We start from the raw sequence: 20,848 nt of genomic DNA, 5'->3' as shown, positions 1-20,848 counted from the left end.
TACCAAGATCATTCAAGAGAGAAAAGACAGTCTTTTAACAAATGCTGCTTAGAAAACTGGATATCCACTTGCAAAAGAATGAGGTTGTACTTTTACCTAATACCATATATAAAAAATAACTCAAAATTGATCAAAGACTGAAATGTAACACCTAAAACTATAAACTCTTAGAAAAAACCATAAGACAAAAGCTTCATGGCATTGGATTTGGCAACAATTTCTTGGATATGACACCAAAAGCACAGGAAACTAAAGAAAAAATAGGCAAAATTCTTGATTTTTTTTTTTCAATTTTAGGACTACATTTTAATAGAATGTGAATCTAAACTCCTACATTCACAACAAGAAAACCCTTAAAATTACTGATTGATTCAAAATGCTTTCATGGAAAACTTAATTTGTAACAAAAACTTGGTACTGGGTGCAAAGGCTCCACAGGATTTTTTGTGCTTTAGGGTTTTTAGTTGTTGTTGTTTTGTTTTTTGTTTTTTGTTTTGTTTTGTTTTGCTGTTTTTAAACAAAAGTTCCAAGGGACAGGACCAAGAACAAGAGGCTCGGATATCGACAACAGCAGGCATTTTCTCTTCCTCTACTTCAAGGGAGGTCGGGAGAAAACAGCTTGCACAGCTTCATCAAACACTATCTTGAGGCCTGGCTGAACACTCCAGGTATTTTACAGCACCTAAACCCTGCGGTTAGGTGATGGAAGCCTGCTTCTTCTCCTTCAGTGTTTCAGTCTTGCCTTTCTCTCCCTAAGATCAAGTTTAGTTCCCACAAGGATGATGGGAGTGTTGTGACAATGGTGCTGCACTTCAGGACACCACTTGGCATGGACATTTTCTAATGACGCAGGACTCACAAGAGAAAAGCAAATTAAGAATACATCTGTTTGTGGATAGGAATGGGGGTGGGGGTCGTAATCTGTCCACGTGTGTAATCTTCTTGTCTACTTGTATCTCATAAACCCAGATTCACAGGTTTCCCATTCAACATAACACTGGCATAGTGATTGCCAAAGACAATAGGGATATATTCTCCAGGTTGTATAGCTGATCACTGATGAGATGGTAAGTTTTCCCTACAGCTCCATCTCCCACAATTACACACTTGATGGCCTACATCTCGGCCGCTGGTTGGGCTGGCTACGGCAGAAATAGTGGGCTCAGGATGCTGCCGGTGGGGCACGGATGCAGGCTACCAGCACTGGGTGCCTGGCCGCTATTGGCAATGCCTCACCCTCCTCCAGCTGGGAGCAGAAGCCCAGCAGCTTCCATCAGCCAAAGCTGAGGGAAACTGCCCAAGAATAATTTTAAATGTCTTTAAATCAAAAGACTATACTAACAAAGTAAAAGGGCAATGTACACAATGAGAGGAAATATTTGCAACTCATGTGTCTAATATGAGATTAATATCCAGAATATATAGAGAACTCCTAAAACTCAACAGCAATAAAAGAAAACAAGTAACCTTATTCAAAAATAGACAAAGGATTTCCATGGACATTTCTCCAAAGGAGACATACAAATAGAAAGATATTCAACATCATTAATCATTAGGGAAATGCAAGTCAAAACTGCAAGATACCACTTCACTTCCATTAGGGTTGTTAATATTAAAAAGAAAAAGAAAATAACAAATATTAGTAAGGAAGTGGAAAAGTTGAAACCCTTCCGCACTGCTGCTCAGAAAGTAAAATAGTACAGCCACTGTGGAAAACAGCATGGCAGTAACTTTGAAAAATCAAAAACAGAGTTACAATGTAATCCAGTGAATGCATTTCTGGCTATATACTCAAAAAAATGAAAGCAGGGACTTTGGGAGATATTTGTACCCCCTGCTGTTAATAGCAGCATTATTCTAAATAGCTAAAACATAGAAACAACCCAAGTGTCTATTGAGTACTAAATGGATAAGCAAAATGTGGTACATGCATACAATTGAATATTATTCAGCCTCAAGGAGGTAAATGCTAATACATGCTACAACTTGGATGCACCTTGAGGACATTATGCTAAGTGAAATAAGCCAGTTACAAAGAGACAAATACTTTATGATTCCCTTTATAGGAGGTGTCTAGAGTAGTCAAATTCATAGATACAGAAAGAATAGTAGTTGCCATGAGGCAGAAATTTAAAATAATAATAATAATAAGTACTGCATTTATTCACTCCAAGAAAAGTAAAAGCTAAGGCCCAGAATGTGGCAAGGCAAAGGTTAAAAAAAAAGAACAAGTTTTCCTCTGCCTAGCAGCTCACTTCAAGGACAGTTAGAAGATAACGCTGTTCGAATAGCCAAGGCCAAAAAAATAGGCTGCAGACACACCCCCTCCCTTGCAGAGCAAGGCTGAAAGAAAATAAAGAGAAAGACAGGTTATTTTGTGTTACTCTTTTTCCAGGCTTCTTAAGCATGATTAGCATGATTACGTTTTACAAATGTCTGTATTTAGCCAGTTCTTGTTTTTCTTTTAATGCAGCTACAAAGCCACAGGCTAGGTCACAAGTTAATGTTATGCCATAGATTTTGTGACCTATTACTCTATGATTAACTGCTTTTATTTTGCTACTGCTTTTATTTTGCTACTGCTTTTATTTTGCTTCTGTAAGGCTGCTTATAAAAACCCCAATCTGTCTTTGTTCAGGATCAGCTTTTGGATGTGAATCCTCTGAGCCAGTGTGTTCCTAAAATAAACAAATCCTCTTGTACTCTGTATTGGTCTCGCCATTCCTCAGTTTACCACAACATTTTTGGTGACCACGAAGCGACTGGAGACAGCAGGCTTACTGTCTCCTTTCCTCTGGAGCTGGAGCACGGGCCTCAGGAAACCTGTGACCCCAGGCACCACTGGGAGGACTTCAGCCCAGAAGGGAGATCAGCTCTCCCCTGACGCAGTGCCCCTACCCAGCAGCGCCATGGAACCTAAACAGAGGCTACAGGATGAATTCAAAAACAGCGTGCTTCAGGAACTGTGGTAAGGTTTTGGAGGCCCAAGGCAGGACCCATCCCTTGGACAGAAGGGGAGCCTGATCACCTCCTGGGATGTGCTGAATTGTTCAACCCACAGGGGCTGAGGGCGATGACAGTGACTCATCAATTCAGATGAAACTCACACCCCACCAACACAGGATATGAGAGTGGCTCACTAAGTCTAGTAATCTGGAGGTGGTGAGAATGGCTCCCTACCCCAACTGGGAACTGGAGGCGGCGAGAGTGGCTTGCCGCCCCAACTGCAAAACTAGAGGGGGCAAGAGTGGCTCACCATCCCAATTGCAAACATGAGAACTAAAAGTGTGTGAAAGTGTGTGAATGGAGGAGACTAATTAGGCTCATCAGCTGCGAAGTGGGGAGTCATGGATCTTAACGTGGACTGTGTGCTCCAAGAAAGTGTGGGGCTGACTAAGACTAGTGGAAATCTGCATACAGCCAACAGGAGCTGCCCTACAGCTCAGAATTGTAGTAGGAATAAGGACCTCTCCAAAGCCAAGCAGCATCTGAAAAATCCTATAACAGGAGATGGTGTAATGGGCCAAAACAAGAGGAAGAGTGAGTGTGCAAGAGTGAATGTGCTGTGTCGTAAAGGGAGGAATGGGAGGAAAGTCATCAAAACATCAAAACTTACTCTATTGGAGTGCACTTTACAGAACCTTAAGAAAGGTTTTGCAGGGGATTATAGAGTTAAGTTAACCCCCTAGGGGTTGAGAACTCTCTGTGAATTAGAATGGCCCACTTTTCGTGTTGGATGGCCAACGGAAGGAACTATAGACAGGGAACAATTGGCCATGTATTTAAGGTGGTGACAGGGGTCAGAGGACAGCCAGTGTACCCAGAACAAATTCCTTTATATTGACTCATGGTTAAATATAATACAGACAAAACTGGCATAGATCCAGCCCTGTTTAATGGCTTATTGCAAAAAAGCCAAAAGTGAAAGTAAGAGCAGCTTTGCCAGCAGACACAGAGTTAAAAGGAGAATCCCAGATAGAGCAAGAGAAGCCAGTTTTGCAGGAGCCTCTAGAGGTAACACAAATTGTTTCTCCATACGTCCCAGCCTACCCCACTTTTACCAAGACAAACAGCCCCCCAGGAAACAGATTCAGGAGCTAACACCCCCCAGATCTCACCTCAAAAGGGAGGATCAGAGCCTCAAGAGGCTATGGAAAGAAGTGAAGAGTGTCATCAAGTGGGCCGTCTCAGTTCTGGCCCTGCTCGAGCTATGCAAATGCCTCGCAGGGAGATGCGAGGACTTATCTATTATGATGACCAGGATCCCAACTGGGACCCAGAGGATGCAACTCAGCTCCAGCATTTACAGAGGTACCTAGAGGCATTTCTGCAGGGGCTAAGAGTTGGTAGAAGGAAAGCAATTAATATAAGGAAGATTTCAGAAGTGCTTCAGGGAGCTGACGAGAGCCTAAGTCAGTTTTATGAAACACTCTGTGAAGCATTCTGGCTTTACACCCCATTTAACTCTGCTGAACATCAGCATATGGTAAATACTTCATTTGTAGGGCAAGCCCAGGTGACATCAAGCAGAAGTTGCAGGCATGAATACCACCTACTCTATAAAAGTGGCCACAAAGGTGTATGCTAACTGTGACCAGGGAACAAAATGGGAAAGAGCAAAAGCAACAAGCACAGCAGCTGGGCATGCCAAGGGTTAAGTCCCTCTCCCCAGCCCAGCTTTATCTGGAAAAAGAGGGGACCAGGAACCGATGCCAGGAGAAGAGCAAGGAAGAAGGAAAGGAGAATGTAAGAGTAAGTGTGAGAAAGGAAAGAAGAAAGTAAAAGAGAAATCAGAAAGAAACAGGAGAGACAGATGGCAGGGCCCATGCCATTGCCCAGCCCCACCAGCTGGCTACAGGAGCAGGAGAACTCAGGAAGGAAAAAGGAAAGTAAATTGAAGGCTTAAGAAAAAGGTCAATCCGTTGGCAACAGCTCTTATAGAAAGAGAGATTAGCAATGTGAGAGAACACAGGGGACACAGACATAGACGTGGAAGAAGTCAAGTTAGGCAAGGATTCAAGAGCCGGACAAGGCTAGAAAGAGATTAATGTGCGAGATGCAAAAAGAAAGGACACTGGAAGGGTGAATGTTCAGAAAGCAATGAGGGAAATGGCCAAGGCCGCGAGACAAAGAGACCATCGGCCAAGGGCTGCCACACCTTGGAGGAACCAAATACTGATCCGATCAGGCTGGTAGAAGCTGAAGGATGTAAGGACTTGGACAGACTGGGGACCTTCTCATTAGGCTTCCAGGAGCCCATGGTCACATTAGAAGTTAAAGGCAGCAGGATTCTGCCATATCTGGATTCCAATTTCTCACTGATGGCTAAGCCAATAGATGGAGTTACAAAAGAGGAGGAAAAGAACCCCTCCTCTGGGAAACTGAACAGGAGAAGGAGCCATGCCTTGTGAAAATTTGCTTATAGACTTTACAGAACTGCCCCATGCCAGCTATTGGTACATGCTAGTGCTTGATTGCACCTTTTCAGGGCAGGTTGAAGCTTTCCCCACCAGGACAGAAAAGGTACAAGAAGTGACTAACGTACACTTAAAAGACATTATCCCCAGGTTTGGACTGCCTCTAACTTTAGAGTCAGACAATAGGCCAGCATTTGTAGCTGAAATAGTGCAAAATTTAACAAGACTGTTAAAAATAAAATGAAAGTTATATACAGCCTATCAGCTGCAAAGTTCAGGAAAAGGTAGAACACATGAACCGGACACTCAAGCAGCCACTGAAGAAATATTGCCAGGAAATTCATTAGAGATAGAATCAGGTTTTTGCCTATGGTCCTCTGAGTCAGGTGCACCCCCACCAAACAAACTGGGTATTTGCTCTATAAGATTTTGTTCGGTCAGCCACCCCCAAATCATAGGTCAAATTAAAGGTGACCTCCAGGAACTAGGGGAATTAACCTTAAGAAAGCAAATGCAGGCTTTATGAATAGCCATACAAAGTGTTCATAATTATGCACATGAAAATGCATATAAGCCTCACATCCCTTTAAATCTGGTGACTCTGTTTAGGTTAAAAAGTAGAATCTAATTTCTCTAGGATCCCTATTATGGGCCCTATATTGTAACCTTGTCCACTCCCACTGCTGTTAAAGTTGCAGGTGTTGTGTCTTGGATCCACCACAGTCAGCTGAAACCAGCAGCTCAGGACAAGTGAACCAGCTAGGAGGACCCAGATCACCCAACCTGGCTGACCCTGAGATGAGACCAAGCTGCTGCTGAGGGTGACAGCCCTGCTCTGGTCACTCCAGAGGCTGACCAGTCTATACTCAGCTGAAACTTGAGGAAACAACAAGCCCTGTTCTAGACACACACCGGAAGCTAACTAGTCTATGCACAGCTGAAGCTTAGGGACTCATCAAGCAAGTAATGTAGTTAGAAATCTTCTTAGGACTAGTTGTTTTCCTGTATACTAACTGTTTTACTATTGTTCTGTCACTATGCTCAACCTTTATCCCAGGTAAGGACCTCTTTTGTCTTTGCTGGATATGAATATAGTGTACATTGTTTTGTCATTGTTACCCCCCTTAACTATGCTAGAAGAAACACCTACAGAAGGGTGTCCCCACTGTAACATACTACTTGGTCAGGGAACAGTATAACTGGAACCCTATTGTACTATACTTATTATGAGTGTACAAGGACTCACTTAGGAGCTTGTACTTATAATCAGACCAATTATTCAATTTGTGACCCAGGAAATGGCCAGCATTATATATGTTATGACCCTAAGTCTTTACCTGGGACTTAATTTGAGATTCATACCAAGTCAAAAGGAGGAAGTCTTATAAGTCAAACCCAAGCCTCACTTTCCAGAGGGGGGAGCTATATCCATATACTTTGATATTTGTCAGTTAACATCCATGAACCCAACCTATCTCACAATCTCTGGTTCTACAAGGTACTATATAAATTGCCAGTACAAAATTGTATGTGCACCCCCTGTTTATCCTTCCAAGGCCCTAGCAATAGCTTACCGGAACTGCACAATGCAGTTCACTGATACATCATCACCAAAGCCAAAGCCAATCTTGCTCATCAAAGTACCAGCAAACCGAATTGTAAGACAAGCACTTGCAATCCTGTAAATCTTACTATCTTAAAGCCAGATGTACCTATATGGACTACAGGTTACTTCATGGCATTACAAAGCTATGGTCAAAAAGCTAAAATAACTTTGTATATTCTAAAGAGGACTCAAACCAAGCAGTCAGCCAAGCAACAAATCCGGGTCTTTTAGTCATTCTTTGAGCATACAAACCAGAAGTTACCAGAGCCTCCTCCTTTAGCCAAAAACCTATTTGTTCAGCTGGCTGAAAACATTGTCGGCAGCCTAGGCACTTCCTCATGTTATGTTTGTGGAAGGACTAACATAGGAGACCAATGGCCTTGGGAAGCAAAAAAGTTAATGCCTCAAGATAACTTTACTCTGACTAACTCTTTCCCCAAACAGATGCCCACAAGTTCAAGCGTCTGGCTCTTAAAAACTTCTATTATTAGGAGATACTGTGTTGTTCACTGGGGAAAGGCTTTTACAGACCCAATAGGAGAACTAACCTGCTTAGGACAGCAATATTATAATGAAACATTAAGGAAAATTTTGTGGCAGGGCACAGATGACTACAAAGCACCTTATCCAAATCCGTTCTCCCATTTCTCTTCTCTAAACCACACTTGGTATCAACTTGAAGCTCCAAATACTTGGCAAGCACCCCCCAGTCTTTATTGGATCTGTGGGCTATGGGCATATCAACAGTTGCCAGTTAAATGGGCAGGGGCCTGTGTGCTTAGAACAATTAGACCATCTTTATTCCTACTCCCACTGCAATAGAGAAAAACTTTAGGGTATACTGTGTATGATGAACTTAGAAGAAGAAACAAAAGAGATGCAGACATAAAGAGAGATATAAAAAATAGGATATTAAAAAGACACAGATGAGCCCTCTGAAAAAATAATTCAATACTATGGGCCAGCTACCTGGGCACAGGATGGTTCACAGGGATGCCACACTCCTATTTACATGCTTCACCACATCATAAGGTTGCAGGCAGTACTTGAAATCATCACCAATGAAACCGCAAATGCATTATATTTACTGGCCCAGCAAACCACAAAAATGAGAAATGCTATCTATCAGAACAGATTAGCTTTAGACTACCTCCTAGCCCAGGAAGGAGAAGTATGTGGAAAGTTCAATCTAACTAATTGTTGTCTGGAAATCAATGACAATGGAAAAGCAATTACGGAAATAACTGCAAGAATAAGAAAATTAGCCCATGTTCCAGTTCAAACCTGGAAAAGGTGGTCCCTAGATTCTCTCTTTGCAGGCCAGTTTTCATTTTTCAGAAGGTTCAAGACTTTAATAGGAGTGGTTCTGGCCATACTAGGAAGTTGCCTAATACTCCCTTGTCTCTTCCTTCTCTTTGTTAGAGGCATTCAAACAAGTATAGCAGCAATAGTAGCTAGGAAAACTACCACTTAGCTAATGGCTCTGCTTAAATATCAACCTTTGTCTAAAGAAGAAAACTTGTCTCTTCAGGCAGAACTAAGTAATAGTGATACCTCCTATTAAACTTCTTTTATAAAAGGCATCAAAGAGGGGAAACTGAGGCAGATATTTAAAATAATAATAATAAGTACTGCATTTATTCACTCCAAGAAAAGTAAAAGCTAAGGCCCAGAATGTGGCAAGGCAAAGCTTAAAAAGAAAAGAACAAGTTTTCCTCTGCCTAGCAGCTCACTTCAAGGACAGTTAGAAGATAACACTGTCTAAATAGCCAAGGCCAAAAAAGTAGGCTCCAGACACATTCCTCCCTTCCAGAGCAAGGTTGAAAGAAAATAAAGAGAAAGACAGGTTTTTTTACTATTACTCTTTTCCCAGGCTTCTTAAGCATGATTAGCATGATTATGTTTTACAAATGTCTGTATTTAGCCAGTTCATGTTTTTCTTTTAATGCAGCTACAAGGCCACAGGCTAGGTCACAAGTTAATGTTATGCTATAGATTATGTAATCTATTTCTGTATGATTAACTGCTTTTATTTTGCTACTGCCTTTGTTTTGCTTCTGTAAGGCCGCTTATAAAAACCCCACTCTGTCTTTATTCAGGGATCAGCTTTTAGATGTGAATCCTCTGAGCTGATGCATACCTAAAATAAACAATTCCTCCTGTACTCTGTATTGGTCTCTCCATTCCTCAGTTTACCACAACAGCCATGACCTGGGGGAAGGGTAAATGGGGAGTTATTGTTAAATAAATGTATTGTTTTGTTTTGTAAGATGAAAAGCATTCTGGAAATGGATCATGGTGATGAAGGTTGTAGGTCTCTAAGAACTTGCTTTATGAATCTGGGTGCTCCTGCATTGGGTACACATATTTTTAGAATAGTTAGCTCCTCTTGTTGGATTGATCCCTCTACCATTATGTAATGCCCTTCTTTGTCTTTGTTGATCTTTGAAGAGTGTTTTCCAACTTGGTTTCCTTCTCTCCAACACTTTAAGGTACAACAATCAAAAGTAGGTTTGGTCTTGTCACATCATTCCATATTTCTTGGAGGCTGTGTTTGTTCCTCTTTATTCTTTTTTCCCTAATCTTGTCTTCACACTTTATTTCATTAAATTGGTCTTCAATCTCTGATATCTTTTTTTTTCTGGATTGATTCAGCTATTGATACTTGTGTATGCTTCACAAAGCTCTCATGCTGTGTTTTTCATTTCCATCAGGTCATTTATGTTCTTCTCTAAACTGGGTGTTCATATTTTTGTAAAATATGAATGTACTTAATACCATTGAATGTACACTTAAAATGATTAACAAAATACATACTGTGTAATACATATTTTACCACAATAAAAACTTGGAAACAGAGGTGGCTGGCAAGATGGCCGAATAGGAACAGCTCCAGTCTGCAGCTCCAGTGAGATCAATGCAGAAGGCCGGTGATTTCTGCATTTCCAACTGAGGAACTCAGCTCCTCTCACTGCGACTGGTTAGACAATGGGTGCAGCCCACGGAGGGTGGACAGAAGCAGGGTGGGGTGTCACCTTACCCAGGAAGCACAAGGGGTTGGGGAACTCCCTCCCTTAGCCAAGGGGAGCTGTCAGGGACTGTACCATGAGGAACTGTGCACTCTGGCCCAGATACTGTGATTTTCCCATGATCTTCACAACCCACAGACCAGAAGATTCCCTTGGGTGCCTATGCCACCAGGGCCCAGGGTTTCAAGTACAAAATTGGGTGGCCATTTGGACAGACACCATGGTCTAGCTAAGTGGATCTCAGCCTCATGGAGCCTACCAACATAAGATCCACTGGCTTGAAATTCTCACTGCCAGCACAGCAGTCTGAAGTCGACATGGAATACTCAAGCTTGGTGGGGGGAGGGGCATCCACCATTAATGGGGCTTCAGTAGGCATTTTTTCCTCTCACAGTATAAACAAAGACTCCCGGAAGTTCAAACTGGGCAGAGCCCACCACAGCTTGGCAAAGCTGCTGTAGGCAGACTGCCTCCCTAGATTGCTCCTCTCTGGGCAGGGCATCTCTGAAAAAACGGTGGCAGCTCCAGTCAAAGGCTTATAGATCAAACTCCCATCTCTCTGGGAATGAGCAGCTTGGGGAAGGGGTGGATGTGGGCACAGCTTCAGCAGACTTAAACGTCCCTGCCTGCTGGCTCTGAAGAGAACAGCAGAGCTCCCAGCACAGTCCTCAAGCTCTGCTAAGGGACAGACTGCCTCCTCAAGTAGGTCCCTGACCCCTATGCCTCCTGACTGGGAGACACCTCCAAGCAGGGGTCGACAGACACCTCATACAGGAGAGCTCCGGCTGGCATCTGGCAATTGCCCCTCTGGGCACAAAGCTTTCAGAGGAAGAAATGGGCAGAAAGCTTTGCTGTTCTGCAGCCTCTGCTGGTGATACCCAGGCAAACAGGGTCTGGAATGGACCTCCAGGAAACTACAGCAGACATGCAGCACAGCGGTCTTGCTGTTAGAAGAAAAACTAAAAAACAGAAAGGAATAGCATCAACATCAACAAAGAGGATATCCACACAGAAACCCCATCCAAAAGGCAGCAACATCAAAGACCAAAGGTAGATAAATCCATGAAGATGAGGAAAAACCAGTGCAAAAGGACTGAAATTTTCAAAAATCAGATTTCTTCTTCTCTTCCAAAGGATCACAACTCCTTACCAGCAAGGAAACAAAACTGGACAGAGAACGAGTTTGATGAATTGAAAAAAGTAGGCTTCAGAAGGTGGAAAATAACAAATTCCTCTGAGTTAAAGAAGTGTGTTCTAACCCAATGCAAGGAAGCTAAGAACCTTGAAAAAAAGGTTACAGGAATTGCTAACTATAACACCCAGTTTAGAGAAGAACATAAATGACCTGATGGAAATGAAAAACACAGCATGAGAACTTCGTGAAGCATACACAAGTATCAATAGCTGAATCAATCCAGCAAAAAAAAAAAAAAGTGATATCAGAGATTGAAGACCAACTTAATGAAATAAAACGTGAAGACAAGATTAGAGAAAAAATAATAAAAAGGAATAAACAAAGCCTCCAAGAAATATGGAATGATGTGACAAAACCAAACCTACATTTGATTGGTGTACCTGAAAGTGACAGAGAGAAGGAAACCAAGTTGGAAAACACTCTTCAAGTTATTATCCAGGAGAATTTCCCCAACCTAGCAAGACAGGCCAACATTCAAATTCAGGAAATACAGAGAACCCCACAAAGATACTCCTCAAGACAAGCAACCCCAGACACATAATCATCAGATTCACCAAGGTTGAAATGAAGAAAATAATGTTAAGGGCAGCCAGAGAGAAAGGTCGGGTTACCCACAAAGGGAAGCCCATCAAACAACAGGGGATCTCTGCAGAAATGCTACAAGCCAGAACACAGTGAGGGCCAATATTCAACATTCTTAAAGAAAAGAATTTTCAAACCAGAATTTCATATCCAGACAAACTAAACTTCATAAGCAAAGGAGAAATAAAATCCTTTACAGACAAGCAAATGCTGAGAGATTTTGTCACAAGCAGGCCTGCCATACAAGAGCTCCTGAAGGAAGCACTAAATGTGGAAAAGAAAAACCAGTACTAGCCCTGGCAAAAACATACCAAATTGTAAACACCATCAACACTATGAAGAAACTGCATCAACTAACAGGCAAAATAACCAGCTAGCATCATAATGACAGGATCAAATTCACACATAACAATATTAACCTTAACTGTAAATGTGCTAAATGCCTCGACTAAAAGATGCAGATTGGCAAATTGGATAAAGAGTTAAGACCCATCAGTCCTGTATTCAGGAGACCCATCTCACCTGCAAAGACACACATAGGCTCAAAATAAAGAAATGGAGGAATATTTACCAAGCAAATAAAAAGCAAAAAAAAAGCAGGGGTTACAATCCTAGTCTCTGATAAAACAGACTTTAAACCAACAAAGATCAAAAAAGACAAAGAAGGGCATTACATAATGGTAGAGAGATCAATCCAACAAGAAGAGCTAACTATTCTAAAAATATGTGTACCCAATGCAGGAGCACCCAGATTCATAAAGCAAGTTCTTAGAGACCTACAAAGAGACTTAGACACCCACACAATAATGGTGAAAGACTTTAACACCCCACTGTCTATATTAGACATATCAATGAGACAGAAAATTAACAAGGTTATTCAGGACTTGAACTTGGCTCTGGACCAAGCAGACCTAATAGAAATCTACAGAACTCTCCACCTGAATTCAACAGAATATACATTCTTCTCAGAACTACATCACACTTATTCTAAAATTGACCACATAATAGAAAGGAAGAAACTCCTCAGCGAATGCAAAAATATGGAAATCATAACAGTCTCCCAGACCACAATGGAATCAAATTAGAATTCAGGATTAAGAAACTCACTCAAAACCACACAACTTCATGGAAACTGAACAACCTGCTCCTGAATGACCACTGGGTAAATAACGAAATTAAGGCAGAAATAAGTAAGTTATTTAAAACCAATGAGAACACAGACAAAATGTACCAGAATCTCTGGGACACAGCTAAAGCAGTGTGTAGAGGAAAATTTATAGCACTAAATGCCCACAAGAGAAAGCAGGGAAGATCTGAAATTGACACCCTAACATCACAATTAAAAGAACTAGAGAAGCAAGAGCAAACAAATTCAAAAGCTAGCAGAAGACAAGGAATATCTAAGATCAGAGCAGAACTGAAGGAGATAGAAGCATGAAAAACCCTTCAAAAAATCAATGAACCCAGGAGGTTGTTTTTTTAAAAGATCAACAAAATAGATAGACCACAAGCCAAACTAATAAAAAACAAAAGAGAGAAGAATCAAAGAGACACAATAAAAAATGATAAAGAGGATATCACCACTGATCCCACAGAAATACAAATTACTATCAGAGAATACCATAAACACCTCTAAGCATATACACTAGAAAATTAGGAGAAATGGATACATTCCTGGACACACATACCCTATCAAGACTAACCCAGAAAGAAGTTAAATTCCTGAATAGACCACTAAAAAATTCTGACATTGAAGAAGTAATTAATACCCTACCAATCAGAAAAGCCCAGTACCAGATGGATTCATAGCGAAATTCTACCAGCTGTACAAAGAGGAGCTGGTCCCATTCCTTCTGAAACCATTCACAACAATAGAAAAAGAAGAACTCCTCCCTAACTCATTTTATGAGGCCAGCATCATCCTGATACCAAAATCTGGCAGAGACACAACAAAAAAAGGAAAATTTCAGGCCAATATCCCTGATGAACATTGATGCGAAAATCCTCAATAAACTATCAGCAAACCAAATCCAGCAGCACATCAAAAAGCTTATCCAATATGACCAAGTTGGTTTCATCCCTGGGATGCAAGCCTGGTTCAACATACACAAATCAATAAATGTAATCCATCACATAAACAGAACCAATGACAAAAACCACATGATTATCTCAATAAATGCAGAAAAAGCCTTCAATTAAATTCAACACCTCTTCATGCTAAAAACTGTCAATAAACAGGTATTGATGGGACATATCTCCAAATAATAAGAGCTATTTATAACAAACCCACAGCCAATATCATGCTGAATGGGCAAAAACTGGAAGCATTCCCTTTGAAAACTGGCAGAACTCAAGCATGCCCTCTCTCACCACTCCTATTCAACATAGTATTGGAAGTTCTGGCCAAAGCCAACAGACAAGAGAAAGAAATAGAGTATTCAAATAGAGAGGAAGTCAAATTGTCTCTGTTTACAAATGACATGATTGTACATTTAGAAAACTCCATCATCTCAGCCCAAAATCTCCTTAAGCTGATAAGCAATTTCAGCAGTCTCAGGATACAAAATCAATGTGCAAAAATTACAAGGCTTCCTATACACCAGTAACAGACAAACAGAAAGCCAAATCATAAGTGAACTCCCATTCACACTTGCTGCAAAGAAAATAAAATACCTAGGAATAAAACTTACAAGGGATGTGAAGGACCTCTTCAAGTAGAACTGCAAACCACCTCTCAAGGAAATAAGAGAGGACACAAACAAATGGAAAAACATTCCATGCTCAGCTGGGTGTGGTGGCTCATGCTTGTAATCCCACCACTTTGGGAGGCTGAGGCAGGCAGGTCATGAGGCCAGGAGTTGGAGACCATCCTGGGTAACACGGTGAAACCCTGTCTCCACTAAAAATACAAAAAATTAGCTGGGCATAGTAGTGGGGGCCTGTAGTCCCAGCTACTCGGGAGGCTAAGGCAGGAGAATGGCATGAACCTGGGAGGTGGAGCCTGCAGTGAGCCAAGATCACCCACTGCACCAGCCTGGGTGACAGAGCAAGACTCCATCTCAAAAAAAAAAAAAAAAAAATCCATGCTCATGTATAGGAAGAATTAATATCATAAAAATGGCCATACTGTCCAAAGTAATTTATAGATTCAATGCTATCCCCATCAAGATACCATTGACTTTCTTCACGGAATTAGAAGAAATTACTTTGAATTTCATATGGAACCTAAAAAGAGTCCATATAGCCAAGACAATCCTAAGGAAAAAGAACAAAGCTGGAGGCATCACGCTACCTGATTTCAAACTATACTACATTGCTACAGTAACCAAAACAGCATGGTACTGGTACCAAAACAGATATATAGACCAATGGAACGGAACATATACCTCAGAAATAACACCACACATCTGAAAGCACCTGATCTTTGACAAATCTGGCAAAAACAAGCAATGGGAAAATGATTCCCTATTTAATAAATGGTGCTGGGAAAACTGGATAGCCATACACAGAAAACTGAAACTGGACAAATTCTTTACACTTTATACAGAAAATAACTCAAGATGGATTAAAGACTTGAATGTAAGAATGAAAACCATAAAAACCCTAGAAGAAAACCTAGGCAATACCATTCAAGACGTAGGCATGGGAAAAGACTTCATGACTGAAACACCAAAAGCAATGTCAACAGAATCCAAAATTGACAAATGGTATCTAATTAAGTTAAAGGGCTTCTGCACAGCTAAAGAAACTATCATCAGAGTGAACAGGCAACCTATATAATGGGAGAAAAAATTTGCAATCTATCCATCTGACAAAGGGCTAATATCCAGAATCTACAAAGAACTTAAACAAATTTACAAGAAAATAACAAAAAAAACCCACTCAAAAAGTGGGCAAGGGATACGAGCAGTCACTCCTCAAAAGAAGACATTTATGCAGACAAACATGAAAAAAAGCTCATCATCACTGGTCATTAGAGAAATGCAAATCAAAACCACAATGAGATCATTAAAAAGTCAGGGAACACCACATGCTGGAGAGGGTGTGGAGAAATAGGAACACATTTACACTGTTTGTGGGAGTACAAATTAGTCCACCATTGTGGAAGACAGTGTGCCAATCAATTCCTGAAGGATCTAGAATCAGAAATACCATTTGACCCAGCAATCCCATTACTGAGTATATACCCAAAGGATTATAAATCATTCTACTGTAAAGACACGTGCACACATAATGTTTATTGCAGCACTATTCACAATAGCAAAAACTTGGAGCCAACCCAAATGTTCATTAATGATAGAGTGGATAAAGAAAATGTGGCACATATACACCATGGAATACTATGCAGCCATAAAAGAAGATGAGTTCATGTCCTTTGCAGGGACATGGATAAAACTGGAAACCATCATTCTTGGCAAACTAACACAAGAACAGAAAACCAAACACCACATATTCTGAGTCATAAGTGGGAGTTGAACAATGAGAACACATGGACACAGGGAGGGGAACATCACACACTGGGGCCTGTTGGGGGTTTGTGGGGTGGGGGACTAGGGGAGGGATAGCATTAGGAGAAATACCTAATGTAGATGATGGGTTGATGGGTGCAGCAAACGACCATAGTATGTGTATACCTACCTAACAAACCCGCACATTCTGCACATGTATCTCAGAACTTAAAGTTTAATTTAAAAAAGAAAAAGAGAGAGAGAGAGAAAAAAAAGAAAAGAGAAAGAGAAAGAGAGAGAGAAAGAAAGAAAGAAGAAAGAAAGAAAGAAAGAAAGAAAGAAAGAAAGAAAGAAAGAAAGAAAGAAAGAAAGAAAGAAAGAAAGAAAGAAAAAGAAAGAAAGGGAAAGAAAGAAAGAGAGAGAGATGTAGGGACGAGCCCCACAGTGTCGGTGGGTCTCTCCCCATGTGCGGCGATGAGAGAGTGTAGAAATAGAGACACAAGACAAAGAGATAAAAGAAAAGGCAGCTGGGCCCGGGGGACCACTACCACCAATGCGCGGAGACCGGTAGTGGCCCCAAATGTCTGGCTTCACTGTTATTTATTGTATATAAAGCAAAAGGGGCAGGGTAAAGAATGTGAGTCTTCTCCAATGATAGGTAAGGTCACTCGGGTCACGTGTCCACTGGACAGGGGGCCCTTCCCTGCCTGGCAGCCGAGGCAGAGAGAGAGAGAAGACAAAGAGAAAGACAGCTTACACCATTATTTCTACATATCAGAGACTTTTAGTACTTTCACTAGTTTATTACTGCTATCTAGAAAGCAGAGCCAGGTGTACAGGATGGAACATGAAGGTGGACTAAGAGCATGACCACTGAAGCACAGCATCACAGGGAGACGGTTACGCCTCTGGATAACTGCGGGAAAGCCTGACTGGTGTCAGGCCCTCTACAAGAGGTGGAGGAGCAGAGTCTTCTCTAAACTCCCCCGGAGAAAAGGTGACTCCCTTTCCTGGTCTGCTAAGTAACAGGTGTCATTTCTTGACACCTCTTGCTACCACTAGACCACGGTCCGCCTGGCAACGGGCATCTTCCCAGATGCTGGCATCACCGCTAGACCAAGGAGCCCTCTGGTGGCCCTGTCCAGGCATAACAGAAGGCTCACACTCCTGTCTTCTGGTCACACCTCACTATGTCCCCTCAGCTCCTATCTCTGTATGGCCTGGTTTTTCCTAGGTTATGATTATAGAGCAGGGATTATTATAATATTGGGATAAAGAGTAATTACTACCAACTAATGATTAATGATATTCATATATAATCATATCTAAGATCTATATCTGGTATGACTTTTCTTGTTTTATATTTTATTTTATTTTATTTTATTTTTTTTATACTGGAACAGCTCGTGTCCTCGGTCTCTTGCCTCGGCGCCTGGGTGGCTTGCCGCCCACAGAAAGAAAGAAAGAAAAGAAAAGAACACAGCATTGCTTCTGGGATATCCTTGCCAAAAATACATAACCTGAATCTAATCATGAGACTCATCAGACCAACGTCCCACATTGAGGAGGAATCTATGAAATAACTCTTGCATAATCTTCAAAAAATGTAAAGGTCATGAAAGTCAAAGAAAAATTGAAGAACTGCTCCAAATGAAGGAGACTGAAAGGACATGACAAGCAAATGCAAAGTGCAATTCTGAACCAGACTCTTTTGCTCTGAATGTCTTTCGGAACAACTGACAAAAGTTAAATAAAGTTTGAGAATTACATAGTGGTTGAATATCAATGCAATTTTCTGATTTTGATGGTTGTATTGTGGTTATGTGCCCTTATATGTAGAAAACATATCCCAAAGTATTCACGGGTGATGGAGCAGTAGATTGGCAACTTATTCTCAAATGGGTTAGAATAAAAAAGGTATTTGAACTGTACTTGCAACTTTTCTGTAAGTTTGAGATGGTTTCAAAAGAAACAAACAAAAATAAGCATAAAAAAATTAAAAACTTGGAGAAAAGATATGGCAGGTCTATACAATTTTTCATCTATTTATACCTTTTCACCTAAGCAAAACAAGCTCCAAAATATACTGCCATATTAAAATTTTGTTTAAAAGCAAGGTGCAGAACACTGGTTATAACACTCAATCAATAACTTTTTAAAAACTGAGAGAAATACATGGTTGCCTTTATATGCTTAGAACATCTCTGGAAAGATATAAAAAACTGATACCAATGTTTACCTCATAGGAAGAGAACTGGTAGCTAGAACACAAAAATAGAAGGAAATATCATTCTTCATGTAGAATCCCTTAGTATCTTTAGAATTATGTACAAATGTATATATTTCATCTCCAAAGCAATCCATTAATTACCATTTATTTTTTATTCATTCATAATTATTCATATTTATGGGAGACATGATGTTTTGAGACATGTACAATGAATAATGATCAAATTATGTTATTTAGTTTACCGATCACCTTAAAATTTATTATTTTGTGTTGAGAACATTTCAAATCTTCTAGCTACTCTGAAACCTACAATTAACTATTGTTAACTATAGTCACCGCACTGTGCCATCAAACAATAGAATTTATTCCTTCTGTTTGTTTATCCATATTAACCAACCACACATCATTCCTGCCACATACACTCTTCCCAGCCTCTGCTATCATTCTACTCTCTACCTTTATGATATCAAATTTTTTAGCTACCATGTATGAATGAAAAATGGGATATTTGCCTGGTTTGTTTCACTTAACACAATGACCTCCAGTTCCATTCATGTTGCAGTAATGACAGGATTTCATGCTTTTTTATGGCTGAATAGTATTCAATTGTGTATATATAACACATTTTCTGTATACACTCATTTGTTGATGGACATTTAGGTTGATTCCATGCCTTGACTGTTGTGAATAGTGCTGCAATAAAATGGTGGGGGAGCGAGGGGTGGGCAGGTGTCTTTTGATGTTAATTTTCTTTTTGTTTTATTATTTATTTATTTTCTATATTTGTAAATGTAAGGGGTACAAGTGCAGTTCTGTTACATGGACATATTGTGTATTTAGTGAAGTCTTGGATTTTCATGTAACCAATATCCAAATAATGTACTTTGTACCCATTAAGTAATTTCTCATCCTCCACCCCCATTCCATCCTCCCACCCTTCCAAGTTTCCACTGTCTATTATTCCACAGTCTATGTCCATAAGTACACATTATTTAGCTCCCACTTTAAAGTGAGAACATGGGCCAGGCATGGCGGCTTATGCTTGTAATCCCAGCACTTTGGAAGGCAGAGGCGGGCAGATCATTTGAGGCCAGGAGTTTGAGACCAGCCTGACCAACATGGTGAAACTCCAGCTGTACTAAAAATACAAAAATTAGCTGGGCGTGATGGCACATACCTGTAGTCTCAGCTACTCAAGAGGCTGAGGCATGAGAATCGCTTGAATCTGGTAGGTGGAGGTTGCACTGAGCAAAGATTGCACCACTAAACCCCAGCCTAGGCAACAGAGCGAGATCTTGTCAAAAAAAAAAAAAAAAAAAAGGTGGGGAGAATATGTATATTTGACTTTGAGTTATTTCACTTAAGATAATGGCCTCTGGTTCCATCCATGTTGCTGCAAAAGACATTATTTCATTCTTTTTTATGGCTGAATAGCATTCTGTATTTTATATATATAGATATATAATATCACATTTTCTTTATCTAATCATCCGTTGTTGGACACTTAGGTTGATTCCGTACCTTTGCTATTATGAATAGTGTTATGACATACGCGAGTGCAAATATCTTCCTGATAAACTGATTGGTTTTTTTTTTTTTTTTTTTTTTTTTTTTTAGTAGATAGCCAGCAGTAAGACGGCTGGATCAAATGGTAGCTCCATCTTTGGTTCTTTGAGAAATCTCTGTAGTGTGTTCCATAGAGGCTGTATTCATTTGCATTCCCGTGAACAGCATATAAGTGTTCCCTTTTCTCTGCATCCTCGCCAACATCTGTTATTTGTTGAGTTTTTAATAATAGTTATTCTGATTGCTGTAAGATGATATCTTATTGTGGTTTCAATTTGCATTTCTCTGATCATTAGGGGTGTTGCACATTTTTTTCATTTGCTTGTTGTCCATTGCATGTCTTCTTTTGGAAAATGTCTGTTCCTGTCCTTTGCTCAGTTTTTAGTGGGAATATTTGAGTGTTCTTTGTTGAGTCCTTTGAGTTACTTGTAGATTCTGGTATATTAGTCCCTTTTCAGATGTATAGTTTGCAAATATTTTCTCCCATTCTGCATTGTTCACAGTTGGTTTCTTTTGCAGTGCAGATGCTTTTTAGTTTAATTAAATCCCATTTGTCTATTTTTGGCTCTGTCACATGTGCTTTTGAGGTCTTAGTAATGAATTCCTTGCCTAGACCAATGTTCAGAACAGTTTTCTGTAAGTTTTCTTCTAGGACTTTTACACTTCCAGTCTAATATTTGTCTTTAATCTAGCATCAGTTAATTTTTATATGGTGAGAGATAAGGGTAGGGTACAGTTTTATTCTGCAGCATATGGTAATTCAATTTTCCTAGCA

The 20,848-nt window shown here is 40.3% G+C and overlaps 1 pseudogene; it reads right to left on the bottom strand.

The window, feature by feature from the left end:
- Positions 1-589: 589 nt before the first annotated feature.
- On the bottom strand, positions 590-1,121 carry LOC100581548 (annotated as a pseudogene).
- Positions 1,122-20,848: the final 19,727 nt, after the last annotated feature.

The sequence above is a fragment of the Nomascus leucogenys genome, chromosome 3 (assembly GCF_006542625.1).
Source record: "Nomascus leucogenys isolate Asia chromosome 3, Asia_NLE_v1, whole genome shotgun sequence".
In the NCBI taxonomy this organism is placed as follows: Eukaryota; Metazoa; Chordata; class Mammalia; order Primates; family Hylobatidae; genus Nomascus; species Nomascus leucogenys.
This window is presented reverse-complemented; position numbering and strand designations above follow the sequence as displayed.